Raw genomic sequence first — 12,558 nt, 5'->3', positions numbered from 1 at the left:
GACATTATATAGCCTATCAAGATGATGGTTCTATGACAGGCCAGGAACAGCTCAAGCTCCATATTATGAATTTATTCTCATAATTATCTTATCTCAAGATAAGGATACACACACACACACACACACACACACACACACACACACACATATACATATATATATATACATATATGTATGTATTTTAGCTCATTAAATCTTGTCCTGAGTTGTATCTTTAACTATTATTATTATTTTGTGGCAGAGTCAATGAATATTAACATTTCAATGCTTTTAAATCAATTAATTATAAGGCAACAAGCAAAACGGTATTAAGTGTAGAAACGGAGCAGAACGTTCAAACTTTAAATGCTACCCCGGCTCATATCTCTTTAAGAACAGTAAAGTGGGCGTGTCGTGTAGTGACATCACTACGTGACACGCCCACTACAATATACCACCAGGGTTTTTTCCATCATTTTAAATTCACTGTCCAAAAAGAAGATTTAAGTTATCAAATGTTGCAGTACACACAGAAATACGTCATTTCAATTCTTTACATAGTAATAATGATAATCTTACCATGGCTCATTCTTATTTTTCGTCTTCTTCCTTTTTATAAACTTTTAACATAGTCTCACGTGGTTTTCCGTGAATTCCATCTTATCTAGTGGGCGTGTCGTGTAGTCATTACGTCACTACACGACACGACACGCCCACTACACGACACGCCTCCGTCTTGCAAGCCGCAGACAGACCCTTCTCGTCTCACCGCTTACAGCTAATCTGAAAAGCTTCTATTGTGACAGTTATGATCGTCAGTTGACAATAAACAAGTCATCAAGTTGTGCTTTAACCGTACATCCTGTGTAGTTGATTTTGAAGACAACAGGACGGGATGAAACATGGTGGCAGCGTGTGAGTAAACACCGACGTCTACAGTTATCGTCGCAAAGAGAAAGATCAAAGAGTTTTAAGTGCCGCCAGCTCGCAGCACACCGAGAGACGACGGACGTTGAGATGGAGGGGTTGAGACCGCCGCAGATTCTTGCTTTGAACTCGAGCAATATGGCAAAGACGTGGAAGTCTTTTAAAGAAGAGTTCACATTGTACACAGAGCTTATGATGCCAGATGCTGAGGAAACCACCAAGATCAAGCTGTTTCACTACCCCATCGGACAGAGCGGCAGGGAACTGTTGAACACCTTGTAAGCTGACGACGCAACGGCAAGAGTTACAGTGAGCGCTTTGAAGATACTGTTTGATGACCACTGTAACCCAAAATTGAATGAGACTGTGGAGAGATACAGATTTTTTTATGAGGGATCAAGGAATAGATGAAACTGTTGACAAATATTTGACGGACTTGAGAGTGCTGGCCAGCAGCTGTAATTTTGGTCAGCTCAAAGACTCGCTGATAACAGACCGGATCGTGTGTGGCACAAACAACTCTACGCTGAGGGAGAGACTGCTCAGGGAGGAGAACCTGACGTTGGACAAATGCTTGAAAGTATGTAGAGCGACGGAGCTGTCAAAAGAGAACTGCAAAACCCTACAAGGACAGATGGTGGAAGAGGTCCATGCGCTGAAACACACCACAAGGAAAACCCAGGATTACGAGGTCTGCTGTAAGTTTTGTGGCAAGACGCATGAGAGAAATAAAAGTAAATGCCCAGCTTTTGCAAAAAAGTTTACAAAGTGTGGGAAAGAAAATCATTTTGGTTCAAGACAAAAACAGAAAACGTCAAGAAATACAAGTCAGTGCATGCTGTTGCAGAGCAAGACAGTGACGAATATGAGGACATTATGACCATAACAGTGGCAAATGAGAAAAAAGAGACTGTGAACCAAATGGGAGACAGCCATAGACAAGAGAAGCAGCTCTTTGCAGGAATGCTCATTGACAAAACACTGGTCAAGTTTCAGATAGACTGTGGAGCAAGCTGCAATGTAATTCCTGTACATCTCCTAAACCCAGACACAAAGCTGGAACACTCAGACTAAGTGCTTATAATGTATAATAAGACAAAACTGAGTCCAATTGGCTTATGTAAAGTGAAGATCAGGAACCCCAGAAACAATAAATTGTACAGAGTGTTGTTTCAAGTTGTGGACCTGGTCAGTGGAATTCCAATACTGGGCAGAAAGGCCAGTGAAGACATGAAGCTGATAAAGATACAGTATGAGAACATCATGGCTGTGGACAGCATCGTGATGAGAACTGGGGCCTGAAATAAAAAAGAAAGCTGTGCTACATGCATGACAATGGAGACAATTGAAACAGAGTACATGGATGTTTTCACTGGTGATGGCTGCATGGAGGGAGAATACAAAATTGAAATAGACAAGAAAGTACCACCAGTGAAATTTCCAAAACCCAGAGTGCCAGTTGCCATGATGGAACCTCTTAAAGAGGAACTCAAAGATATGGAGAGAAGAGGAATCATAGCACCAGTGGAGCAAAGCACAGACTGGATAAGCAGCATGGTCTCAGTGAGTAAACCGAATGGGAAGCTGAGGATCTGTATAGATCCCAAACCACTGAATCGGGCACTGAAAAGGAGCCATTTCCCTCTCCCTACCATTGATGACGTCTTGCCAGAACTTGCAAATGCAAAAGTATTCACAGTCTGTGACGTGAAGCACGGTTTCTGGCACATCAAACTGGAAGAAGAGTCAAGCTACCTGACCACATTCTCCACCCCATTTGGCCGTTTCCGTTGGCTCAGAATGCCGATGGGAATAAGCCCAGCACCAGAAGTCTTTCAAAGGAAGCTGAGACATGCATTAGAGGGCTTATCTGGAGTTTACATCATAGCTGATGATGTGCTAATCACAGGAGAAGGGAGGACGCAGGAGGAAGCCAACAAAGATCACGACCAGAAACTCAGAGACTTCCTGGTCAGATGCAGAGAGAAAAACATCAAGCTCAAATAAGATAAATTCAAGCTACGACGGCCAGAAGTATTGTACATTGGACACCTGCTGACTGCTGAGGGACTGAGAGTTGACCCAGAGAAAGTGAGAGCAGTCAAGGAAATGCCGAGGCCAACAGATGTGAAAGGGGTACAGAGACTGATGGGCATGGTCAATTACCTGTCTAAATTCTATGAGCACCTGTCAGATGACTGTGAGGTTTTGAGACAACTCACACACAAAGAGAACATGTGGGAATGGGCTGATGTACAAGAAGAGGCATTTCAGAGGTTAAAGGACAAAATAGCCAACACACCAGTCTTGAAATACTACAGCCAACAAGAGGAGCTGACGCTGCAGTGTGATGCATCAGAAACAGGTCTAGGAGCTGCCCTTACACAAAGAGGTAAACCAGTAGCTTTTGGAAGCAGAGCCCTTACACCCACAGAGAGGGGCTATGCCCAAATAGAAAAAGAATGTCTGGCGATTGTGTTTGGGATGGAGAAATTTCACCAGTATACATATGTCAGACGAGTGACTGTACAGAGTGACCACAAACCTTTGGAGAACATTCACAGAAAACCCCTGCTTAGTGCACCAAAGAGACTGCAGAGAATGGTACTTAGGTTACAGAAGTATGATATCTGTGTCACCTACGTACCAGGCAGAGATATGTTGTTAGCAGATACACTGAGCAGAGCATACTTACCAGAGAGCAAGAAAGAGGACATTGAGACAGAGGTGGAAACTGTAAATATGATTGACCACCTACCCATCTCTGCTGAGACTGAATGCAATAAGATTGGCTACAAAAGAGGACACAAAAATACAAAAACTGATCAATGTGATCCTGACAGGGTGGCCAAAGAACAAAAAAGACATCCCAGCAGACATTCTCCACTACTACTCATTCCAGGAGGAATTGAGTTACCAGGATGGCATAGTCTTCAGAGGAGAGAGAGCAGTGATTCCTGATGTGCTCAGAGCAAATATCACCAGTCGTACCCACTCCTCTCATCTCGGAGTAGAAGGATGTCTCGGATGAGCAAGGGATTGTGTCTACTGGCAAGGGATGAATGAACAAGTTAAGACTTTTATTATGAAATGTGATGTATGCAGGTCAGCGGACCCCAGGCAACAAAAAGAGACACTACAGCCTCATGACATAACGTTTAGGCCCTGGGCAAAGGTTGGGACTGATCTACAACAGGACCGGATGAAACACCGCTGATCCCACCGCTGCCACCATGTTTCATCCCGTCCTGTTCTCTTCAAAATCAAATACACAGGATGTACGGTTAAAGCACAACTTGCTTATGTAGTGGGAGCAGAGGCTCAAGGTTTGGTTTTCCCTTTTTGCTGCACTTGAATGCAGCCTTCTGGAAGTAGGTCAGCTCCTCCTCCTTAATTAGCTGAACCAGATATAAAGCACCTGTGACCACATGGCTCCCCTTTTTGTCTTGCCTGCTTGTTGGTTGCTACTTGGTTTGTGTGGAGGTAGGTTGAGAATCAAAGGATTTCGAGCTGGTTCCAAGTAATTGTGCATTCACTTGGAATTAACAGTTTGATTATTATATTGGACCAACTGGTTTAGACTTTTCTTTGTTTAATACTTTTATTGTTTCTTTCTACAGTGAAGTGGTTGCCAGCTGTGGTGGACGCTAGGCACTCTAGGTGGTTCCCTGCACTGTCTTGTAGTGGTAAGCGCACCGGGACACTATAGTCTTGCACCTGTTTGCTGTGATTGCCGTTTGCTGTGAGTTCACGAGTGGTGAGTAGTTGCACTCCTGGAACACACCCATTGATGTTAGGCTGCCTCCCCTCTGCTGGCACCCCTCACGTCCTCTTTCAGTACTTAGGATTTTTAATTAACTAGTGATTGGAAGTGTCATTTTAGTCTCCAAAATCAACTATTTATATTGTAATAAACTTTGATATTTTCTCGAATTGACTATTTAACCTTTTTTTCACAGCAATAACTACCCCCCCCTTTTCTTCACAGATACTTCCAGTCTTAATAATTAATAAAATTTAAAATTTTCTTTGGAACCACGTCTCTGTCTTAATTCAGTTGTTGAACTTGTGTTGCCTTCAGCTTTTTTGAGGTGTTCATTTAGTTCCTGGGGCACACCTCCCCAGTGGCGTTGTTGGGTCAATTTGGTTGTCAGGTTGTTTTCCTACTTAGCATACACCAGTGTTTAGGGACTACCTCCCCCTCCCTGCCACACTTACTTGTTTATTGTCAACTGACGATCATAACTGTCACAATAGAAGCTTCACAGATGAGCTGTAACAGGTGAGACTGTAACCTGGCAACAGTAGTGTTCTATTTACAATGTTGCCTGGGACGGCGCTCCTATCGTTACATGAGTGAGTGAGGAGAAAAGAGAAGATCTACAGAGCGTGAAGAGAAATGGCAGCCCCGGCGTCTGGGGGTCATTTAGTGGGGCAATGCCCCCCCCGCCCCTGCCTCCTTGCCCCCCCCATTGGCTGTCAGAGTAATATATATATTTTTTTTCCTTCTGAACTTATTATTGGGATGAGTCATAATTTGTTTTGTGTGTCACATTGTATTAATTCATATTAAGTTAAGTTAAATCAGTAAAATTTAAAATACAAAAAATGTTTTAATATAATTTAATTCATTTTATGTCTCGGCTTGTGTCACGTGACACTTACGTGCCACTGCAAGTGACGAGTGGACTGTTCTTTACGTTCGCACTGCCCTGGGAGCCGGAGGGGGAAAAAAAGGAGCCAGTTGAGACGTGTAGGCAAAATTAAAACCATCGCAATGGACATTGAGATTTTTTTTCCGACCACCCCCAGAAACTAAAACTGCTTCTGGTAGGACAGAGCAGCAACCTGAGGCACGAGCGACTGCCGAGCAGGAGAACCGTATTCCCGTGGAGACTGAGCTGGAGACAGCCAGTGAGCCGCCGCCGCTAGCTAGCAGTAGCAGCAGAGCCGGAGCGGGAACAAGCCAATTATAGCCCCAATCTCAGTTGCAGGAAGCTCTCTCAAGCACAAAGCCATGGCCACAGTGACCCTCTGGATGATTTAGGTGAGGACAAGCCTGCTCAGATCATGTTGAAGAAGTTTCCCTCTCACCTTTTCATAGATATTTATTTAAAAAGGGTGCGACATTATGATTGGTGTGGTTGCACAGGTGATTTTCATGTGCATATGAAGTGAAATTTGTGCTTGTCCCGGTAAAAATAGACCATATAGTACAGTATAGGTATAGGTAAGTACAGTATGTATGCATATATGTATGTGCAGATCTGTGGGAAAATAAACACTGACCCCCCCGTCATCACATGCCCCCCTTATAATATGGTTCTGGAGCCGGGGCTGGCGGAAAGTAATGGAGAATACTGTGTGGTTGCTGGATTACTTGAAACTCCTTTTTTTTTTCTTTTTCTTTTTTTTTTTAATTTTATATCTTAATTTTTTTCAATTGTTTGAAGTTGTGTTAGGTGTTGCAGTGTTCAGGCACATGATAAATTTGTAATCCCACAAAACTATCAATATACTGAACTTCCATGTCAGATGATCCTGGCTATTGTTTGTATTTCTTTGTTTGATTTTTTATTATCACGTGTGGTACCATGGTCCTACTGAAGGCCCAGTGGCTGGGGCCACGGTTCGCCACTGGCAAATATAAACCACAGAGTAACAGGGGCACTTCTGTTTGCGCTGACTTTATACACAGAAAACGCGCATCTGTAAACACTGATGAATGATCAGGGTCTGCGTGGAAATGTTTTTTCTCCAGTAACTGTGCGTCTTGTGCGCATCGGAGCAGAACTCCGCTGTACATGATGCTGAGAGCTGAGAACTGTGAACGGAAAATACCCACCAGAGCTCTGTCTTTTATCATTTTAGACCGTGATATGATCCAACCATGAGTGTGAGTTCGTTCACTTGAGAACACAGAGAGATGATTAGCTTCTGAAAGATAACTGTTTGATTCCGGGCAGCAACAAAAAATGTTTGTGGCATTCTTAAAGTTTTAGTTGCATACAAGAGCCATGTGCAGTGTAATTTACGTCTGAAACATCGGAAAAAGAAAAGATCTTAATTCAGAGGGCATGGCGGCTTTTACTTTGTCGTGGCGGTGTGCCCATAGGGTGTGCCACGATCCTATACATGTAGCGGAAACCCAGCCATACGCTGCGTTCTGAGAGCACTTTTTGTAAAATAAAGATTTAACATGAAAGACTGAACTGAATACAAGAGAAACAAGTTGGAGGCTCCACAGTCACTAACACAGCATCTATAACATGTTGCAACATTTTTATTTTTACATAACTACATCCTCACCCCCACAAAAAACAAACTATTTTGGAAAAGCTTTGGCGGCCCACTTGCAGTACCTCGCGGCCCACCAGGGAGCTGCGGCCCACACCTTGGGAATCACTGCTCTAAAGAGAGTTGCGACACGCTTTGATCTCGCCGCCGCGTGGTCACGTGGTTCATGGAGCGCCAATTAGTTCCATACAAGCCAGAGCTGTCACTCTGTCTGATTGATCTCGAGCTTGAGAGACAGCAGCGGTAGAGTTTTTTTTCCGGTAAATATTAACTTTTTATCCAGAAAAATTGCTTTTTTGACTGGAATATACTCGTATGTGTTGTCTTAAATCATGATTTTTTATAGACAAAGGCTATTTTATTGATCGGATTGCAGAATCAACAAGTTTTTTTTACATTCGATTTTGGAGGGAACAGAATTGTATAGAAAGTAGTAGCGGTTTTTGTCGTAGCTAGCTTATTAATGGCAATTTCCAATGAATATGAAAGCACATTTGCTAGTTTTGACTGACCACACGTGTATTTTTTGTGATATAGAGAAACTATTTGTGCCCTTGCCCTTGATGCTGAGGAGTGCAGACGTGCCTCTGCTTGCTCCTGCTGCTTACTGCTTTGCTTTGCTTTTAAATCATTCTACTTTTTCTACAAGTCTTGGATATGATTTTATTCTCTTTCTTTTAATTGAACCAAGACTTTTTAAATCATTTTATGTTTTTTACAACTTATCTGACGAGCCTGCAACTACAATCTTCTCAACATGCTGGAAGTGGAGTCTCCCTGTGAAAGCTGTCGGATGTATCAACAGGAAATCTATGCACTAACAGAAAAGATTTTTGCCCTGGAAACTGAAAAAGGACTTCATGAAACACTCCCAGTGGAACCCAGTGGTAAGAAGTCCACTTTTACTTTTAAAGGAAAGGGTGAAAAAACGACTACCTTCAATGTAAAGCTAAATGATACCGTGTCTTTTCCGAGACTCTGCAGAGACATTTATGATGAACTTGGTGCTAAGCCAAAGCGAAGTCAAAATGTTGGTATCAATGGAAGATGTGCAGCATCACCCGTAATAAAGTTATCAAACAGATTTTTACCACTATCAGAGCCAAATGTGATGGACTACAACAAAAGCCGTGTTTCCACCGAGCAGTCCGGGTCGGTTCTTCTCGGTACTGTGCGCTCTTAGCGGCGTTTCCACTGACTCATCCCGGGATGGATCCCTAAAAACCGAGACGAGCTGTCCCACTTTTTTGGGACCCTTTCGTATGGGTGCCAGACTGAACCGATCCGCTCTCGGGAGGTGGAGCAACACACTGCAGACCGTTGATTGGTCAAAAGAATCGTCACTTACCCCGACAGCGGCTGCATTTCTCCTGGCGGCACACAGACTTCTCTGAAACGAAGCTTGATCGCACTTTGTAACAGAGAGTTTAATGAAAATCACAGAGAGGATGAAATGCTGCATGTCTTCCATCCGTGCTCTTTGTTTACTGTGTCGCGTTTTCTTCTTTGTTGGATTTAATAGCGGGGTAAGCTGCTACGGCGTCGCGCTATTGTTTACCAGCTGTGGCTTTCTGCATCCGGCTTACACGCCGCCCACCATGAGAGGGCAGAGTTTGCTGTGGAAACGCAAACGGGATCAGGCTTAACTGTCCCAAACCGTCCCAAACCGTACTGAACCGACCCGGACTGCTTGGTGGAAACGCAGCTAAACAGAGAGCAAACAGCAAAATTCCTGTGCATAACAGTAACCATGAAGCCAGTACAAAGCAGCAGACGGACAGAAAAACTGTGCCACAAGTCAAGGTCAAAGATACCCTTGTGCTTGGAGACGGAGCCATATCTGATATAAGCATGAACAGAATGGTTACTTGCAGCTATCCCAGTGCCACTGTCTCTGACATCACTAAACTCCTACCCAAGGTACTGGCAAAACACCAAGGGGTGAAACGGCTGATTGTTCACGCAGGTGCAATGGACGTCAGGAAGGATCAGTCTGAAATCTTAAAGAAAGACTTTGATGAGCTATTTGAGAGTCTTGATGAACTGGAAATAACAACGTTTATCAGTGGACCTCTCCCAAATATTGACAGGAGGATAAACAAATTCAGCCAGCTGCTTCAATTAAACACATGGCTGTCTGGAGTCTGTGAATCCAGGGGACTGCATTTCATTGAAAACTTTAACCTTTTCTAGCAAAGAGACAATCTGTTTAAAGGAAAAGGCCCACACCTGAACAGAGGTGGAGTGAGTCGACTGACGGATAATCTTCTCCATGCTCTGCGGCATCATAAAAGGCCGAGACCTGGCCCTGTGCTCCCAGAAAAGGAAAGGAGTGAGAAAAGAGCTCCTGACTCACCACCCAAGGACTCAGCAAAAGACTCAGCCACGGCAGCACCTCCAGCATCCAGAAAACAGGATTCAGACGCAGCGGGACCTCCACTGCACTCACCACAGCCCTCAACACAGCCCTCAACACAGGTCTCACCACAGCCCTCACCATGGCCCTCACCACAACCTTCATCATGGCCCTCAACACAGCCTTCATCGAGGTCCTCAACATGGCCCTCAACACGGCTTTCATCGAGGTCCTCAACACGGCCCTCACCACAGACTTCATCCAGGTCCTCAACACGGCCCTCACCAAAGCCTTCATCGAGATCCTCAACACGGCCCTCACCACAGACTTCATCCAGGTCCTCAACACGGCCCTCACCAAAGCCTTCATCGAGATCCTCAACACGGCCCTCACCAAAGCCTTCATCGAGATCCTCAACACGGCCCTCACCACAGACTTCATCCAGGTCCTCAACACGGCCCTCACCAAAGCCTTCATCGAGATCCTCAACACGGCCCTCACCACAGCCTTCATCAAGGTCCTCAACACGGCCCTCACCACAGCCTTCATCAAGGCCCTCAACAGGGCCCTCACCACAGCTTTCACCACAGCCCTCACCACAGGCCTGGGACCCGCCTGCTGCATCTACACCCTCCGGAGACGCTTTGCTGTCGTTCTTGTCTCCACCCTCACCCATGAGACTGCTGTTGTCTAGGTCACTGAAGGCCTCTGTGTTGCTATACCCCATATCAACCAGAGGCCCAGGGAGGAAGTGTTGTCTTCTTCAGTCATAACAATCATCAAACCCCGTAGATTCGAAAAGAGAGGGACAGTCAGACTGTCCCATCAGAGAAATCTAATCCATATCCCTTGTAAGAACACAGCGCCCACTTCAACCTTAGTTAATCTTAAACATGCAGTACTCAATGTCAGATCTTTAAATAACAAATCACTTTTAATTAATAATTTTATTTCCTCTTATGATCTTGATTTTATGTTTTTAACTGAGACATGGCTTGACAAAAACACAGCTAAAGCAGTCCTGATTGAGTCTAGTCCACCTCATTTCAGTTTTGTGTCTGAAACACGACAAAACCAGAGGGGTGGGGGAGTCTGTGCCATATTCAGGGACAATATACTCACCCGCAAATTGTGGTTTGGAGTTTTTTCATAATTTGAGTATGTGTCATTCAAAATGGAGCTAAAACAGTCTTCCATACTTTATATCACCATCTACAAACCACCTCAGAGTTGTTTTATTGATGATTTTACCGAATTTCTTTCAGTTGTGTGCACTGATTTCGACTGTTTGGTCAAAACAGGGGACTTGAATGTGCACCTGGATGTAGCCCATGACAAACAAGCCAGAGAACTCACTGCTGTCCTTGAGACGTTTGGTCTAACTCAGCGTGTGGCTGAGCCCACCCACAGCAGAGGACACACTTTGGATGTGGTCATTACCAAGAATGTTTTCATTTCAAAAGTGGATGTTGTCGATGTTGCTCCGTCTGATCATTTCTGTGTTTTCTTTGACCTGTCTGTTACACCCAAACCAGCATTTGGGTCTGCAGTCATTAAGAGGAGACTCATAAATGACAGCACAGGGACACAGTTCAAGGAAATGATTCAGTTTGATGATGCCCTGTGTTCTAATGTTGATGACCTGTTGAGCTCTTACACGTCAAGTGTTTTAATGTTTTGGATACCATTGCTCCTGTCAAGGTTGGAATGGTTAAAGATATGCAAAAGGCGCCATGGAGAAAAGAAGACTCAGTCAGGGCACAGAAAAGGAAGTGCCGTAGAGCTGAGCGGAAATGGCGCAAGTCAAAGCTCCAGGTTCATTATGAGATCTACAAAGAAAAGTTATGTGTGTTTAACCAGACTTTACGTAGAACAAGAGAAAACTATTTTTCTCAAATCATTAAAAACTACAGTAACAACTCTCGTGTCCTGTTTGCTACAGTCAACAGATTAACAAATCCTCCAGCTTCACTGCCCCCAGAACTCATTTCTACATCTAAATGCAATGAGTTGGCAATATTCTTTAACGACAAAGTTCAAGCCATTAAAAGTACAATAATTTCATCAATACAAGGAAATACTCTGCAGCAAGTAAAGAAATTGGTAACTGTGTCTCAGACCAAATGGCCCTGACCTGTGGTGTTCCCCAGGGTTCAATCCTGGGACCCCTATTGTTTAATTTGTACATGCTCCCATTGGGTCAGCTAATACGCAGCTGTAGTGTGTCCTACCACAGTTAATGCTGATGACACTCAGATCCACGTGTCAATGACGGCAGGCGAACATGGGCCTATAGATTCACTCTGTCGCTGCGTTGTACAGATCAGTATGTGGATGCAGAACAATTTCCTCCACCTGAACTCAGACAAAATGGAAACCATTGTCTGTGGCCCACAGAAACAAAGGGAAAGGGTTATCAGTCAACTTCAGACTCTCTCTCTGAATGTGAGTAACCAGGTTAGAAATCTAGGAGTGATATTGAACTCAGACCTGAACTTTAACAGCCACATCAAATCAATAACATCAGCTGCTTTTTACCATCTCAAAAACATTGCCAGGATTAAAGGAATAGTGTCTAAACCTGACTTGGAGAGACTTATCCACGCATTTGTCTCCAGCAGGTTAGATTACTGTAATGGCCTGCTCACTGGACTCTCAAAACGAGCTGTAAGACAGCTGCAGTACATCCAGAACGCTGCTGCTCGGGTCCTGACCAGAACCAGAAAATACGACCATATAAGTCCAGTGCTCAGGTCTCTGCACTAGCTTCCTGTGGCTCAGAGAATAGACCTTAAAACAGCTCTGCTTGTTTACAAGTCCCTTCATGGTCTAGCACCAAAGTACATCTTGGACATGCTAGAACCATATGAACCAACTCGGTCTCTGAGAAGCTCAGGGAAGGGTCTCCTACTGGTGCCCAGAGTCAGGACTAAACACGGTGAGGCTTCATTCCAGTTTAATGCCCCCAAAATCTGGAACAGTCTGCCAGAAGATGTGAG

This window comes from Halichoeres trimaculatus, unplaced genomic scaffold, assembly GCF_033239565.1.
Source record: "Halichoeres trimaculatus isolate MK-OKI-2021-1 unplaced genomic scaffold, fHalTri1.1 fHalTri1_scaffold_14, whole genome shotgun sequence".
Taxonomy (NCBI): Eukaryota; Metazoa; Chordata; class Actinopteri; order Labriformes; family Labridae; genus Halichoeres; species Halichoeres trimaculatus.
Note: the sequence above shows the minus strand (reverse complement) of the source record.